Genomic DNA, 18,462 nt, shown 5'->3' on the forward strand with positions numbered 1-18,462 from the left:
ATTCTGAATTTAAAGATGTAAAGCCACAGAGGTATAAAGTCTCTTTAGGATGGACAGTGAACTCATTTATGCTTAAGTTACAGTTAAATGTATAGTTTTTTTTAACACCGTTTGAAGCATGCGTACGTTTGAGAACTTAAATTCGCTGGCGCAGCAATCCAAAGCCTTGGTCCCCGAAATTTTTAATGACCCGGGCAGGGCATATTCAGATTTTCCATATCTATATATAATGTATCCAAGTGTATAAAAAGTCATAATTGATACTATAAATACGATATTGTCTGCAGTAACAATACAATTTATTTCTGTATATATTCTAATCGTCATGGCTGTTTAAACATTTATTACATATACATAAATACTAACTAATATACGAATGTGTTTTGTAGAACGGTAGTAAAATGAAAACAAGACAAGAATGAGGTTAAAAGAAATTTTTTCGCCGCACTAAAGTTGCAGTAGGAAATGGCTTTTCTTATTTTATTTGAGTTGGAAGAGAACAACACGGAAGCTGAAATCGAATTGAGTTTAATATATTATTTCAGGAAATATTACCTACGATGAACTGATTTTGGTGAGAATAAAAAGTGACTGACTATTAACTATTGTAGATTTGTAACACAAATTATTAAACTAAAATTATAAAATAAATTGTAAAAAGATTTACTGATGATATCAAAAACTTAATAAAGTTTTGTCTAAAGAAATGATAAATGTTTGAGCAAATATAAATGATGACGATAAATTTTAATCAGGTATGATGTAAGGTGTTTTAAATATGTTATGTCTATGATTAATTATTCTTATTTCGTGTAAGCTCGTGTCAAAATGGTAATAGGTTAATCGAATTTAATTTAATCGAAAATTACGCAATCATCCGATAGTTTTATACCCATTCCTAATATTTAGATAAATGATTTTTCTTTTTATATATATGGTTGTAAGATTAAACGCATTTTCGTAATTATTTTAATATTATCTGAAAGTTAAATGTATTATGTTATACTACTGTAACGGTGAGTTGCTAACGCATATGGCGTATATGTTACAGTTTTTGGATTTTTATATATATGTATGGTTTGAAAGCATAGGCTGATCTGCAAAAGACACAGAGATGAATAACATAGTCAATAAGCACTTGCCAACTTGGGGCTTGTTTTACTGTGTTTTAAACACTACTTTTGAATGTCGGATAGAAAAATCATTTCAACAAAACGATAAACGTGCGTTCCGGACGTCTGTTACGTAAATACTATGAGGAATGAGGGCTTTATTTTTGTTAGATAATTATGTTAAAGGATATGAAACTCCATACATTACGGAAACTGGATTTTTACGTTTGAAGTTCTAGCATTTAACTGACAACCGACGTAGCTCATTAAGCTTAACTAGGTTTACGGACAACGGATGGTATCTGGTAATTTTAGTGGTTTAAAGTTAGTGGCGTTAAACTTTAAATTTAGAAGTCAGAAAAAATTAAAAGAGTAGCCAAAATTTCTTAATGTTATTATAATTACGTTTACGAACGAATAAAAGCGATTGTGCAACCTGCACCACTTTATACATACATACTTTCTGCTATTTATTTAATTACTTTCATTAAATCTTTTTTCCCTAAATTAACCTGAGGGAAGCCTTAACAATATTGTAGTAATATTGTTCAGGTTCCCTATAATAATACCTGCTATTTAATTTTGAACTGAACTGTAAAAACTAAAATAATAATAATAATAGCCTTTTATTTTTGATACTCTTACATTTAAATTCATTTATATTTCTATTACCTCATTCTTTATAGATCTGTGTGCCCCTTTTTGGATTTTCTTCCAAATCCATTTTTGTCTGCACTGTGCCACTCTGAAACCTGCTGTTTCCTAAATCTGATCTATCCACCTTTTTAATTGTCTTCCTCTTGTGCGTTTATAGTACCTACATAAGTCCACAATTGTTGGTCTAAAATGTGTAATGTTTTTCGAATAAGACTGGACAGACGATTGACCAAATTCCCCGATGTTAATGCTCTCCTAGACGTGCCTATTTGAATATTATAAAGATTTATAGATTCGCGAAGAAAAATAGATTAGTCAGGACAAATGTTCAAGCTTGAGATGTAAAGGCGACATATATATGTCAACATTCATAAGATTTATATCCGAATATAGTAATTCATCGTGCGGCGTCGGCGCCGACATGGCCGCCCTGGTTTGCTCTACTTTTGATATAAGGAAATTCATCTGTTTTATATCTTCCGTATCATTAATTAGTTCTATTTCAGTTTTACTTAGCCTTATTAGTGTCTATGTCGTGTTTTTAAAAATTAACTTAGAGTTACAAGGGGATTTAAATACGATTATTTATGTAAATAAAATTAACACTATAACAAAAGTTGTTACAAGAAAAATATTTAAAAAGGGCGTTCTATCCTATTATATTTTTCATTAGAAAGATTAATTGTCAGTTGACAGCGTAAATTCGAAAAACATAAGTTATTCCTTATCTCCTAATTTACTAATATTAATAAACAGGTCATGTAATTGTTTGGGGTGTCTCTAATAAAAATTGTATGGTATTAATAACATATTATTACAACAATATTTTTCAAATATTCCCATAGTGTGGCATTAAGTTAGAGTGAATAGACTTAAAAGCTTATTAATGATTACTTATTAACACATTGTAATGAACTTATTATAATGATTTAAACCCAATGAACTTTTCGACAACTTTCGATTTCGCACGACTTGATTAATCACTACACTCAATATGGCATGTGAATGAAAAATTTCATTTTAAGAACAACATACGTACTGTGTGTGGGATTATATACATTACTAGCGACCCGCCCCGGCTTCGCACGGGTGCAATGCTGATACTAAATACACTACAGAAAATCTGTGAACGTTGTATATAAAAATGTGGGTTATCCATAAGAGATAGACATATACCATCAGGGACTTTTCTGTAGACCTTTTCAATGTGTACAATACTTAGTACATTATTTTGATAAAACTCGTAGGGTTCAGCCTGCGTTTGCAATGTAAGCGGAAAAAATGTAATTATTTACGACATCACATTAGAAACCTCAAAAATAACAGTACTTCTCCACTATTTAATGGATGTTATTATACATATAAACCTTCCTCTTGAATCACTAGCATACAAAGGGACATAGGGACAGAGAAAGCGACTTTGTTTTATACCTACTATGTAGTGATGATTAAGGAAGTTTTTTTTAATATTGATAAAGTTTGCCAACGCTCGGCACACCGATACATTGGTTAAAACAAACACAAAATACAATTTTTAATGTGAAAAGCACTTAGAGACAAACGTGACAATCATTTAGAGCACATACAAATTTCAATCGAAACAATTACAAACAAAACAAACATTACAAAAAACTACACATGAATCGATTTTAAAGTGTGAGGGGAGCAACTATGGATATCCAGACCTAGCTTGTGGTTATAGATACTTATAGAAGTTATAGATACTAATATTATTTATCTGTTTACGTCGCATTTATTCATGTATGAATTTCCCCACTAAAGTTCAGTATATATAACGCTTTGGTATACGAGGGTTCTATATGGCACTCAACTATAAGGGGTTTTTGTGTGGTTTTAAAATGACGTGATCAAGTGGTGAAAAGGTTTCAGTCAGCTTACAGTTAAGTTTCATTCATCAATGTATATCGCTTCATATAGCTTTTGATCTAATCTTATCAGTATCGCGTCAATTTTGATTGGAAAACACGACAAAATTGTATAGTTCATTGATTTGTTTATTATAAGGACCTTGTTTACCTAAAATTGTTTTAATTCGTCAGTTATTGTTAATAAAGACGGTGGCTATTTGCTATCCATATAGTTGGGATGTTTAGTGAAAAACTTCTCATCACGATATTTCCTGATTTAATTGTATATATACATTTAATTATAATGTTGTAATCAGTGTTATTATAAAACAATGGTCTGATTTCTCAATCTATTGATCAATTGAATCCAGTTTCTCATCCGTCTTCATCAGACCTTGAAGGAATAATGCTGCGGTGACATTTGTCCTAGATCTTTGTTAAAATCTTTCAAATTTGCATAACCAGTTTCATGTGTTCTCCGTAATTGTTACAAGTAACAACAGGTATTTTGGGTTTCGACGAATGTACCAAAGTCTTGGTATATGTACGTTTATAAGAACCTAGTAGCAATGTTCGTATTTATTTTAATGTGGTGTAAGTTATTTACCCCCATGAAATCTATATAAATCTATTGCATTAGTTGTAACAGCCTTCCATTATATTACATCTAGTGATTATACTGAAAACCTCTGAAATCTTGCGACTAAGAACTTGTACTATGGGTATATATACGTAGTTTAAATATTTAAAGTCAGTGAAAGATGCTAGAACTACTTATTTTTATTATTATTAATTTATGCTGTACTAAATGGGTCGAGTAATTGAATTTTCATTAATGAATAAAAACAAATCATTGATATATTTATTCTAATTCATAATAGCGGATAACGCGGCTTCAATTTCAACTAACTAAATAGCCAACAATGTGCATACATAATATGTGATTAATAGATGAGTGAACATTTGTAATGCATATGTTGTAACGAAAGATGCTTTGTGTCAAGAATGTATGGAAAATCGAATGGTCTTACATAATATTACAGACTACAATTACTTGCAATTTTTTGTTTAGATGCGATGGACCAACTAGTTTTGAAATATTTACCTTTAATGTTATACTTATGTTACCATTATGTGACAGTTTTCTTTACTTGCGTATTACATCAGCTATGCAAACAACTGTTTCGTGTCACATAGTAAGGCAACTTTGTTAAACTTAACTCAATCGTATTCTTAATCTGTGAAATATATATTCCTTGTATATAACGAAATGTATTGGAAACTAGCAGACCCGACAGACGCTGCTCTGTCCACAGAACATAAATAAAAAAAAAATTGTAAATTTTAAATACGCACAAACTTTACATCAAAATCGGTCCAGCTATTGGTCTAGTTACAAACACACAGAAAACATTTATATAAAAATAAAGAAAAATACTTTTTTATCAGTATGAATATTTTAATTGATTAATACTATCCCTCTGATAACCCGAAGATTAGTTTTGTACTCGATACAAGAATACTATCGGATTCTAACTCTGTACTCATGGGGTTATACGTAATATCGTAATAAATACTTGTTAAATATAGTTAAAATTCATTGTTCTAAATATTAAATAATTAATCAGTTAGTTAATTGTATTGAATACTTTGTTTGTTCGTTCCTTTTTGTAAATCTTTTTAGTTATAACATATCATGTATTCCATCTGTGGCTATGTTCTCGGTGTATTTGTTTGATATTATATGTATTTTGTGTTAGCTATAGGAGTACAAAAAATAAAAATAAAAATAAAATAAAATAAATGATAGATTCATTGACTTGCAAAGAAATGACATAATGAAGGGTCCTAGACAACGTTTTGCAATTCCCATTGCTATATCTTGAGCAAGATAACAAACAAATGAATTTTTATAATCTGTCCTCATTACGACATAAACCCTTAGTTTTGACACAAGACAAACAGCGTGTATGATTCGTCGCGGTTTCACTATCTACGATTGCTAAACTACTGTAACAAGATACTGAAGTTACGTAGGTTCTCTAACATAGCATATATTTACTCGTAATATATATAACGAATACTTTATACTTACTACTTTAGTGAAATAAATAAATAAATACTAGAAATTATTTATTATCCGGAATCAGGATAAAATCCTTCGATATCATGTTACTAATGGTAAAGTAATTTCAATGCATTGTCTCATATAATAATTAACATTAGAGAATCGTTTTAGTAATAAAATAGGGTCTTTGACATTTAAAGTTTTAGATAAACATATGTTTCATATTAATTTACCTTACAATCTGGACAGTTATCAAAATGGGGATAGTACCATACGCTTATTAGTTGGAATTTATTATTTATAATTATTAACTAAGCAGGTTAACGTGTGATTAACTAAGAAATAAAAACTGTGATTAGAAATTTGAATCGATTGTGTCATTTATTGGGATAGCATTGGATCCTATTGGCTCGATAACGCGCTTGAAGTACATATTATATTTATTTAATTTGATTTTGTTTATCGACACAAATCACATTTTGACTATATATATATAGTCGGTAAAGCATGCAAAGTTTTGGGACAGTAAACAAAAATTAAACATCTGAAATGTATTTTTATATAATCGAGTAGCCTATAATAGTAATTCTGGTTGAATTATGTTGATGCTGTTATATTGCCCTTTTCAGTTGTACTTTTTGATGGCAGATGCTAAGCTAAAAAGTAGCTTTTAAAGGTCGTCATTTAATAGTTTATAATATCAGCTGTTCGATGTTTGACATTCATTCGTGATCATTGGCTACGGTAATTGTAAGAATTAATTTGGTTTTTATTGTATCCAAATTGGATATATTTGCCTCGGCCCGTTGTGACACTAATAAAAATGAAAGAATGTAGAAAAATAAAAAAATTAGGCACGTGTATTGTAGAAACACATTAATTGATTACATAAAATGCAACATTATACGAGCAATTTTGGAATTGTTCTGTTCCCATAAGAAGTTCTCATTCGCGTAATACCATTCATCTTGGCTTGTTAACTTAATAATAGGCTTTTTAATATGTTCGCCAATTACAAAAATAACATTGTGCTACTCATAAAACAATTAAGAGTTACGCGAATTTTGTATGAGATTAAACACGAATATTCCGACAAATACTTCCTAATAGTCAATGGTGTGAAATGGCCCAGATTTAAATTCCTATAATGTAAAGTGAAAGTTTGTATGTTTGTTCTCTATGTTTATTTGTAAAATTAAACGGATTTAGAGCGAGCTTCAACAATAGATTTATAATGTAACCTATAATAACACTTACTCGGCCAGGTTACCTTAGTTATTGGATATATTTTTGTAATATACATATAATACTAGATTAGTCCTTCTTTGGAAAATGTTCGATTTGTTATTGGTATAAATAGGGAACCTTTATATATTGTATTTTAACCACAAAAAATTACACAACCTACAAATTACTATATTACTATAGTATATTTAATATATTTAGAAAATATTTTATTTGTTTTAATCTGTATTATATTTACTATGATCAAGTCAACGATTTTATTCATTAATAGTCATGATAACCTTTACCATTCATTGCATACTTCAATTGTTCGCAATAGGAAACCGCGGGCTAATACTAGATGATAAATTTCTATCTCATTGTTAAATTCATTAGTAACTAGATGTTTTTTATTTGTTACGGAAGTGGTTATTGTAGCTTTTACCTTCGGTTCAATTTAAACCACTAATGATCAATTTAGATGAAGAACTTAATTTATCACGAGATGAGTTGAGATTTTTTCACATTGCGGGAAAATTGTTTTATAGTATCAATTTAATATAATGACCAATAAGGGCTGAATCAGAGGCACAGAAAATCTTTAGGAATAAACAGTATGCAGGGTAGTCATAGAGTTTCTACAGCACTGTGATTAAAAAGTCCGAGAAATGTAAATCTAGATGGCAGACGTACTAGTCCATACTATTAACGGCTAGTTATAGGTTGTTACATGATAATACCAGGGTTTCTAACCCGGAACACCTGTTTAGAACTGTTACTTCGATCAAGCGTGGAAGAGCTGTATTCATTGTGGTTTTAAAGGGGTTAACATTATAACGAGCTAGTTTTACTCAGCAATAAAAATTCCACGATTGGTATTTAATAAGAATTAAAACTAAATCGCTCTATATATTTATAATACGGAACTTAATACAGAAAAAAACTACCGAAGTAAAAAATTATCAAATACAAATTTTAAGAACTTGAAAAGCGATACTTGAATAAGTGGGTTTTTTCTTATTGTTTAATGTTTTCTACCAATACATGTTTGGAATACACAAAACAAATATATTTACACTTTTTTATGCTCTGTATATTGAAAATGGACCAATACACAAAATTGCCGTTTATGCAAACTGCGATATGAAGACAGATACTCAAACTAAAACTCAAACTCAAAATAAGTTTATATACATAAACAAGTTCTTATGAACGTCAACAGAAAAGATGTTAAATTAATTATAAATTTACTATCAGTTCGCAATGACTTGCGGCGGGCAAGAAGAAGTAACTCTACGCCACTCTTTAATCGCCAAGTTTGAAGTCATACAAATTGTATAAACTGGAGCAAATCAATCCAAAGAACTAGGATCATTTAAATTTTCGTCAAATTTATAAAAATCTTTATTGATTATTTTAGTTTTATTCAGTGATAATTCTCTAATTTTTCTTGGGATGAGCTACGAGATTACTACTTAGATTAGTTCTCTTCCGAGTATTATACTGGTGAACCCTCCATTTGTTTTAAAATCGCTTATATTTTTTGTACATACCACAAGGCTTCAAGAATTTATATACCTGATAGTAGTCATAATATTCAATTGCTTACCTAAACTTATTCCGATTCCGACTCTCTTGAGAAAACACAACAAATACCCCGTATAATAATTAATTAAGATGTATGATAATAGTCTGTGATTACTATTTCTTTTATTACAAATGGTGTTTAAATTTTTTTTTTACGCGCAAACTATTTATCACGTAAATAAAATTTCTTGATTTTTAACGTTTTATTTCAATACAATTATCTTCTTACATGTTCACTAGCTTGGTCTCTACATGAATATATCAACCGAAGTGAACTTACAACATATTATTATTTATGGAGTCGTTATTTATGTATACTAAGCTATAGCCAGAGGCAAACGTAAGGGATGTTTCATAATTTTCTATCCATTAGCCTTTATGAAACCAGTTCCTTTAGACATTAGTCTTGTGCGTATAATTTCTGCGTCTATTACACCTTGATGGTTTTGGTTTTTTAATTCAGTTTTTTATAAGCTACAGGTAAAACCACTCATAAGATTTTTGTTGATAATCGTAATCTAAACTGAAAATTGCACTTGTAAAGTATGAGGATAGAAAAATAAACATTGACTTCGGTAACTAGCGCCGCATGCATTGCTATCCTACAGAGAGGACGTTTTTTAATTTCCCGGCCCAACGTGAACGTTTCTTTGAGACTGGCAGCCGGTTTAATAGAAGCTTGTATTTCTCATGATATTTTCAGTGTAACCATCGGTGTAATAGCATCAGTGATGTTTATCGTTGATTGCTGATTGAGCACTATACGTAATTACTGGCATTCTCACGTCGCCTCTAGCTTGTCTAGCCCTTGCAGAACGTTATGTATACAGTTTAATCCACACGTAATTATGTTGGTGCTTCCTTATCTTAGTTGCTAAACCGTTGAGCTGGGTATCGATTCCCGAAGCTGTATTTGTACCGGATCGGAGGGCATAGACGAGAGAGAAGTGTGTTAGCTCTTTAGCCTACTACTTATTATTAGACAATTTATTTAATCAACCAATGAAATACTGCAGCTTCATGCTCATTTTTTAACCTTTGCGTTGAACATGTAGATATTACTTGTTTTACAAAGATTTATGGGAAAAATGGCTGTAGGGATTCGGAATAAATTAATACACTTTAACCTTAAATTACAAACAATAGAAATTATCCTTACGTTTCAATTCATCTAAGAAGGACAACATTCAAGGCAACATTTTTTTTATTGTAGATTAAGACATAGAAAATGAAACAGTGAAAATTAAAGCCTCAATGTTGTTAGTGTTGTTAAGTAATGTCTAAGAATGCATAGAAATGATATAAAAATAATAATTACACATACCTATATAAATATTATAATATGAAACTTACCCCGGTTATTAGGTATTTATTCAATATTTGTCTATGCCTCATGAGAAAAGTTACAAAGAATTATCTGTAGAAAAGTTTTTAAAAGACGTAATTAACTTACGAATTTTAAATATTTCCTACAAATAAAACTACAATGCAGAACTCATCAGGTTCGGTTCACTTATAAAGATGTGAAACCAAAATACATACCTAAAGTAATTTGAATATCTTAAGAAGGTATGGGATTAATTTATCTCTTATGATAATCCCGTGATAATTTGCATAACACAAAACAGGTATCGATAAACATCTTACCGTCGATTAAAATAATTATTTATTGTTTTGCTATTTTTACACTTGCAATGCAAAAATTTGCAGGTGTGTGAAAAGATATTAAAATTTTTAGTCTTAAATAAAACCGCCTAAAGAGGATTGTTATATACCTAAACGGCTGATATGACGATAATGGTTTTTCAAGTATTGTAGAAATCTATAGGTAAGGATTTTCAAGAAAATCTGTCTGTTATCATTCCTTTTCTGACTGAACCCAAGATTTATCAGTTTGGGGCCAAACTAGTTATTTAATTACTGTCATACATCATTCGACCATGTAGGATTCCATTTTCCAAATAAGTCAGTTGATCACGATTATGCATTATACTTGAATGTCACACTTTGCCCACTGGCCAGTTAACTTGCAGTTGGCATTACGAGCTTATTTGCAACCTTATAACCCTACCAAATTACGAATCCACCACCTGCCGTTCTAGTTTGCTTGGAGGAGTCGATACGGCACTTAGTAGTATTAAGTTTGAAGTCCACGCTCTCGGATGCATCGCGTAGTCACGCTCAACGGCGCCGAAGTTAGTATGCTGGCGCTGCCCGCGCAGCTCACTCGTGTAGCCTTTTTACAATGACATAACAAAATCGACTTTCTGAATTCGAATTTGGAACGATTCCGACCGGTAAAGTCGGTTTAACTGTCATCTTTTGAATCGCGCGTTTATGACCGCCCAAATTTCGCATTGCGAAGGTGTTATTGCTTCACTCTGTTACGCTAAGTCTTAACAGATAACTGTGAGGAAACGTGTGTGTTGTGCTGTGAACACGACAGTGTTAGTGCAGTGGTTTATAAGCATTCTCTTAAGTTTAATTCCGAATAGGATTTGCTACAGTGGAACAGTGGTGTTTAACTTATAAATTAAGGAAACGTGTTATCTGTCAACATCATTAAGGTACGTCACGCCAAAATTAACTTCATAATTCACGGTTGTAGTTTCAAACAAGTTATGAGATGCGCAATTCTATATAATATATTATTTGATCATGTAAAGTTGTTTACCTTAAATTAACTACCTTTCGTAACATTTCAATAGGACCTTGTAAATGAGTGAACTTGCAATGTAAGTATAATATGTATTCATTGCAGTTTCTAGCGCTTGCAAAGCAAAAAATATCTCGAAACTAGAATCAAGATTCTTTAAAATTTACTTTTTTTTTTAATCAATACAACAAGAATGTCTAGCTTTTGTGAAGATGTGGGTCACATTGAGTACAAATGTTTAATTATTCCAATCGGATTCGCAATTTAATCTCCTGACTAATGCTCTCACGATCATTTGATTTCATTTTTTGTTATAAAATGAACTACTTTTTATGTCAGCTTTAGTAATTCATGCTCCGATTTTTCGCTTATCAGTAACACGATACCAATAGCGTTATCGCGTTTTTCACTCCATAAACATTGTTATCTGAGAATCAAGCTGGAGAGTTTGACCTAGGTATTCCTATAGTAAACAATCACACGAGCTCTCACACCCTTGACCTTTTCGTCACGAACCTAACAAAATATGGAGAATCGTGCACGTACAATTGCCTCCCACTTTCTTCATTACCAGTTTACAATGAAATCGGTATTTAATTGCTCTTCCTAGATCTGTCTATTTCTTTGACGTTAGGTCAACGTGACCTAAGATTTTTATCATTTATTTTGATATTCAGTCATACTTTTGGATGGCTCAAAGTAATCTTGATTGATCTGGGCAATAGCAGAGTTGTTTCACATTTACCTTCTAGTTTTCGTATGTGTATTAGAAAATTTAATCTCTTTAGACTGGGTTAACTTTCTGCAATCTATTATAATTATTTATGGCTATAAATTTATTATTCTTGTGGAAAGCTAACTGTGCTTTTCAATGTATCCGCCAGTAAAATATATTATTTGTGTATTTCGTTTGTTATGGCTTAACGGTTAGTAGATTTATGTTTTGTCGTTTGATATATGAACGGAAATGGTATATCGTGGCCGTAACTACGAGGTGACTCAAGTTATTTTTATATATTCAAATGAGAAACACAACCTCAACTTGAATGATAAATACGTTTTACTTATTTACCTCTATTATTTTGACTATCTTCATTGGTTTTCTCATTTTTTTTCGTTCATCTACACATTTAATATTATAGTTTTATTATAGCATCCTTGATTGTGTTGTGTGGCCTCATACATGCTTTCTGATAGAACGCATTCTGTAGCGTGCACTGTAATTTTTCTTTAACTATAAGGGTTACGCCCCTCAATATCCTGATGCATATCGTTTTTATGAAAATGAAGGTAATTTATAGATACATTTTGTTCTTGCTCAATTATAAAATCCAATCATGTTCATATCAACGCTTTTGTATATGTATCTTAATAATATGACGGAATTTAGCAAATCATTGTTTTATCAGCCTAATCATTTCGTAGCACTGTTTGTCTTTTCAAATCAATTAGTATTTTTTTTAATGACTGTCTTACTTGAACTTAAATAACTTGACAACAAATTGTTCTTACGGAATGTTTTCATTACGTTCGATTAAATTGATTCGATCTGGCTCAATAACCGCAAAACTAGTTTACGTTTTGTCTTAAATTGCAAAGTTGCAAAGGCGTGATAATATTTGACAACAATTACAGCAGTTGGTACCTACTTGGTATTTAATGGTGAAAATAATGATGATTATGTCGAATATATTATACCCTACCTATTTAACCTAAGCCTGATTTGATAAGGATGATAATTTTAGTTTCTTCTTAGTTGTAACTATTTTTGTCAAACTGCTATATCATCCAGCAAAAGATACATATTAAATTACTAAGTACAAACCAGTAAATCTTTTGACATTATAAGTTAAAGAAAAGAGAGCCAACTGTATGCACATAAAGAATAATTTTAATTACAGTGTCAAGGTAGTTACGTCTTTTACTACCAGAATGATATAACGTGAGTCATATTTAAAATCCGTGATGTGCAACGCGATTTGATTGGTGGAAAGTTTAATAGTCTGGGCCCTTTTTCCGGTGTGCATGTCCGTTTTGCTGCAAAAGTTTGTATCGTTTAGGTATCGCTATGTAGGTGGCGTATTGCAAATCGAATCGGTAATCAAATAAACGTTATACATCCGGTCAGTTAAAAATAGCTTTTAGGCATTTTTATAGAACACCTATTTATAAAAATGTCGCTTTTGTGCGTATCTAGTTACATCTAATAATATTGTGAAGGTATAATATAATTTAATATAGTTTTTATCGTGAGGATATCACTATCATCTTAATCTATCTACTTTTAACAAAAATTACCAAAATAATTTAAGTAACAATTTTCTTTAGCACCCGAATTCTCACAAGACTATACTTATAAAATTTGAAGACTAATAAAAAATTAGTATTAGTTCTTGTTCTGGTTATTGTTTCCGGTAAAAGTATACTTTATAATTAAATTAAATAATTGCGTAAATGTGCCATTATAAAGTATTAAATACTTATCCAATTATAACGTTTCGTTTCATTTTACACATGAACTAATTAATTCAAACCTGAATACGAATATAATCAAGAATCTAATAGGAATGGTGTCTCTTAGTTTCGATTTAAAATTATATATAATGAAGCTACGACAAAAACCATTCAGGTACTTGCAATTCTGTGCCTGTCTACGATTTTTTGATCTTAAAGGTGCTGAACCTCACGACGCTAAATTATCCGCTATTCCGATATTTAAACAAATGACTATGGATGTCTTTGAATGCGAGTTCAAGACAACTTTCCTATGTTATTGTAATAAAGTAATTACCTTTGGAGGCAATTATTCTCTGCTTCCCTGTAATTAGTCTACATTCAGCCGCAGGTGCATCTGACTATGGTGTTTCATAATTGTTTTATCTTTATGTAATAGATGGTAATCGTGTCGCTGAATTCACGCGTTTCTATTATATTTAATACTACTTTTGACTTGTGTTTGATGTACATATTTTGATATTTATATCCTGACAATGAAGTGATATACAGCAGTGATGCAGTCGTAGTTAGGCAATTTTTGAAATGCTTGGCGCCATCAGACGATTATTATATAGGCAGTACGTAATAAGTTTATGCCTATAAGTCAATGAGTTTTACAACATTTAAAATAAGGATGCTTGGAAACATGTTGGTCCTGTTCCATAGAACAATCATAGAGCCTTGACAAAATCAATTGGTGCTCATCTAATTTTCAATATTTTTGTTAATTTTGTTAGATAATAGTAATATTACATACGAATTATTTTATTTTTTATTGATTTTTTTATTACTCTTTAATGTATAATATTCTACGGTTTCGATATTTGTAAATAGGTATGTGAGGAACATGTATATAGTAATTTTATTCTGGAAGTATATTCACATATAATTATTTAACAAATGTATACATACAAATATTGTATATTCTATTTTAAAAGTGTTCGTATTCGTGTGAAGTTTCTTGCCCATCCTTCTCCACACGAAGACCACCACCACCACCGCCTTCCACCTTTCGGAATCATCTAGAATCATCCCAATATTTTATTTAACGTTCAAAAGTGCCATTTTAGGTGGTCTAATTGGAATAAATGATTTGATTTCATTTAAGACGACATACTTAAAGTGTAGAACAATAAAATATTTGTCTGGAGTCGGCGCTAATGATAAAACTACATTAGAACTGCACCGGCGCATAATCTAAAGGATAATTTTATGTTTATAATTTAAAGAAAATAATTAGCTTACAAGAACACAGATGTGCAGGTGCCCATACTTACATTCTAAAGAAGTTATCTATTTAGGTATCCTAATGCTTAATTTAAGGATAAGTTGTCAAGATTGTTTCGATATTAAATTCCTATATAAAGGTAAATTACTCTAAATACCGGATATCAGCTCTTCCTTCCGATCCGCCGCCCTTGATATGAAGACCTTGTTCCTGTATTAAAACTAAGTATAATTACAAAAAGGAAGTTATAAAACAATACGTAGTTCTCTAAAAGTTCAGACATTCCAAAGAACATGTACAAATTTATATCATACCCTCTGTTATGAGAGTTTAGAAGTAATGAAAAGTCTACTGGAAAGTTTATACTTTATTTACATAAAACATAATGCGTAAAAGGCCCTAGTTAGCTCAGAGCGAATTAGAGAGTGACTTTAATGAAGGGATAGAATAAAAAACGTACTTTTCTTACATTCTATTTTTTTTGATCTCTAATTTATATTTCATGTATAATCAAAAATTTTCATGTATAAATACATTTTGTATTAACGCTGAAATTTAATTTTTTTACCGGTAGTTATTATGAAAGTAAATTGTGAGTTATGGTGATTGTATAATGGAAATTATTCATTCATCTAATGGCATACTCTGTCAAAATTAAATGAGACCATTTGTATTTCTTCTAAGGCTTGTTTGTCATGTTTCTTATTTCAAGTTTTCGGAGCGGAAGTCATTATTTTTGTAAATGCTTCTTTTGTCTTGATCGAATTCATACTGTTCTATAATATCTCTATAATCTATACTTTCTGATAGTAAATTATCATCTATCAGAACCATAGTAATATGTGGAATTCGAGTTTTTAAAGTCAATATTATACACGAGTAATAGCTACTAAAACCCAAATATTTAACGTATAAGTATTATTGGATATAAAAAGCATTAGCCCAAATCAAAATCCATGATCTTAATCCACTAATGTTTTCTAACTTGGTCAGGGTAACTAAACAAATGTAGCTGATGAAACACTATCTTGTGAAGCCGTACTAGGGGGCTAATCTAGATCGGATATGTTTTAGCTAGACAGACCGTCGCGACCACTTGGATAATATGCCTATTATTTACAAAAGCAAACATACATATCATTGTTTAAATAAATGCTAGTGCTTCCTGAATTCTACATTTCCCCATCTCAAAACTAATTCATCTAAATAGTAATAATATAGCCGTGCAATTGTGTCATGCTTACGATACTCGTCGATGAAAATATATCAGTACGAGAAACATCTTGTCTTTTTATACGTAGAAGATTTTGTAGGAAACCTGTTATACCCGAAGGTTTTTATATTGGTAAATTCAGCGCAGTTGGGATATGTGTCAAGTGATATCAAACGACACTTTACCGCTAACACCATTTAAACCGGTTAAACTGTGGAACGTGTGAAACGTCTAATTGGTTTCCATTATTATTCTCCATAAAAGGCTGTATAATGTGATGCTTTGAATCATTTAGTTCTTTGTCTGTCTAAGTTCTTATTGTAGCTAATACCACTATTTGCTTAACGGTGTTAATAGGCCTCTGTGCAAGGTACTGCTCGTTACACACTCCCGGAAAGAAACATGGCATATTAATTTTCCTTGTGATAATGACAGTGTGGCTAATGAGCACGATTGTCACTTGTTGGTCAAATGCGAATGCAAATCTCTATGCCGTAATGAAAGAGCATAGTTAGGAATAACTCTCTCTTTCATTTAAAGGATATCTTGCAAACACTTGTCTCTTTGATCAGTAAAGGGTATTTAAGTGGGATTTCTATCTTGGATTCTTTTGAAGATTTTGGACATAAGCAAAAAATTTACAGAGAAATCTAGGTAAAACCTTTAAAAAGAAATTTTTTGTTGTATTGATTATGATAGAATTGAAGTCGTTGTTAATCATTCAACTGATTATAATTCGTCAAACTGTCAATTGTCAACGTTCCTACTTTCTTTGTTTTCCGTAATTGAACATTATAGTTTCCGGGTATTTAAAGTCACACCTACGTCCATCCGGCAGACAGTTATCTCAAAGTGATTTGAATTTGATTCACCCATAAACAAACCGTGGTAATTGTTAAGGTGTGAGTAATTTAAATTTGCAGTTTAATTGCTTTTTTGGACATTTGGTGAATGGTAATGGTAATGGGTCTGCAAATTGTAGTTAAGTTATTTTTACTATACTTTTGTATGGGTTTAAAAATATGGGTTCTCACATTTCCTAAAAAATATATTTTAACTATAAACTATATAACTTATCGATTCCTTGCAATTTTGGGTTGTTGCTATATTGTTTGCCTTTAATTCAATTAAAATATTTTAGTTTCAATTTGCGGAAATTCTTCTTAATTACAATTATATACTTACTTAGTTCTTTTTTCTAAAAATATTTGACTTGTTTGTGATGAGTAATTTATGAGATGAGTAATTAGTTTTCCGTTAAAATAATGGCTTATTAAATAATATATAATTCAGTTATTAAGTATTTCAGATTGCCTTCAACGAATAATATGCTTCGAGTTACCGTGGACTGTCAGCTGACAGATTCGCACAAAAAGTTGGGAACGTTGTTTTTATAGTCATCTGTATTCAGGTGGCGTCAGTTTTTGCGTAAACCGATGTTTTGCGTCTGTCAAAAGTGTGCCATATGCAATCGTGACGTCACTGATCATCGTAGCAAATTGTTTCCACGTATTCAAAAAGGCCCCTTTTTTATAAAGTAAATATGTATTTCAGTTCTTTCTTTAGCATGCCATCACTCTCTTGGTACTATCAATTTAGATTTCATCAAAAATTACTTTAAAGTCGCAGTTACTGAAATTTCTTAGGACGATACCTATTTTCGTTGTAATCCTCTTAATATGTGCAGAGCCAATGTCCTGAAGTAGAGAGTTTAATGGTATCAACTCATTATTGGATCTTAAGGCTTTAAAATTATAGCCTGATTCACTTAAATGCGACCCAAACTGTGTCTTGATGTCCAAAATGAGAAACTTCTTATGCTTCCTGTCTTGTGCCACTTTTTGCCAAATGCTAGCTTGCAGCTGCAGCTGGTCTTCCTCACTGTCGATCCAGCTATTGCTACAGTGGTCTGTTTTACTTTAAAAATAATTCAAACATTTTTGAGAAAAGTAATTTTGATCGATTCATGAGTTTCTAAATATGTGTATAGTAACAAATATATCATTGTTTCTTCATACAATGTGGCTATTGGTTATTGACCTAAACCACAACTCGGGATCAATACTGCCCTACATAGTGCATTTCACACTTTCGCTTTGCAGCAATCACTAACAATACATTGAACTGTTTTGTTAAGCGTGATAAAATCGTTATTTTCATATGGATATAATTGAATTCCTAAACGTACCTCACTTAAACAGAAACAATTCTTTATTACAGTTATTTATTTTCAATACCAAATATTCATTAGCTTTTTGAATTTGAGTGTTGGCATAGGGGCTTCAGCATGCAACTCTCACTGCGGTCGTAGCTTTCACCAATGGGGACATCCTTGTGCGCATGTAATATTCAT

General features: G+C 31.2%; 1 protein-coding gene across 3 annotated transcripts in view; it reads left to right on the plus strand.

Moving 5' to 3' along the window:
* Positions 1-18,462, plus strand: part of LOC110992394 — a 189,640-nt gene that overhangs the window by 24,309 nt on the left and 146,869 nt on the right. For 2 of the 3 annotated variants that reach the window (XM_022258201.2, XM_022258200.2), the window contains exon 1: positions 10,718-11,083. The exons of the other annotated variant lie outside the window; for it this stretch is intronic. The gene's annotated coding sequence lies outside the window, so the exon portion shown is untranslated. Of the gene's footprint in view, positions 1-10,717; positions 11,084-18,462 lie in introns of those variants that run through there. 3 annotated transcript variants of the gene reach the window in all.

This window comes from Pieris rapae, chromosome 6 (genome assembly GCF_905147795.1).
Source record: "Pieris rapae chromosome 6, ilPieRapa1.1, whole genome shotgun sequence".
NCBI classification, from domain to species: domain Eukaryota; kingdom Metazoa; phylum Arthropoda; class Insecta; order Lepidoptera; family Pieridae; genus Pieris; species Pieris rapae.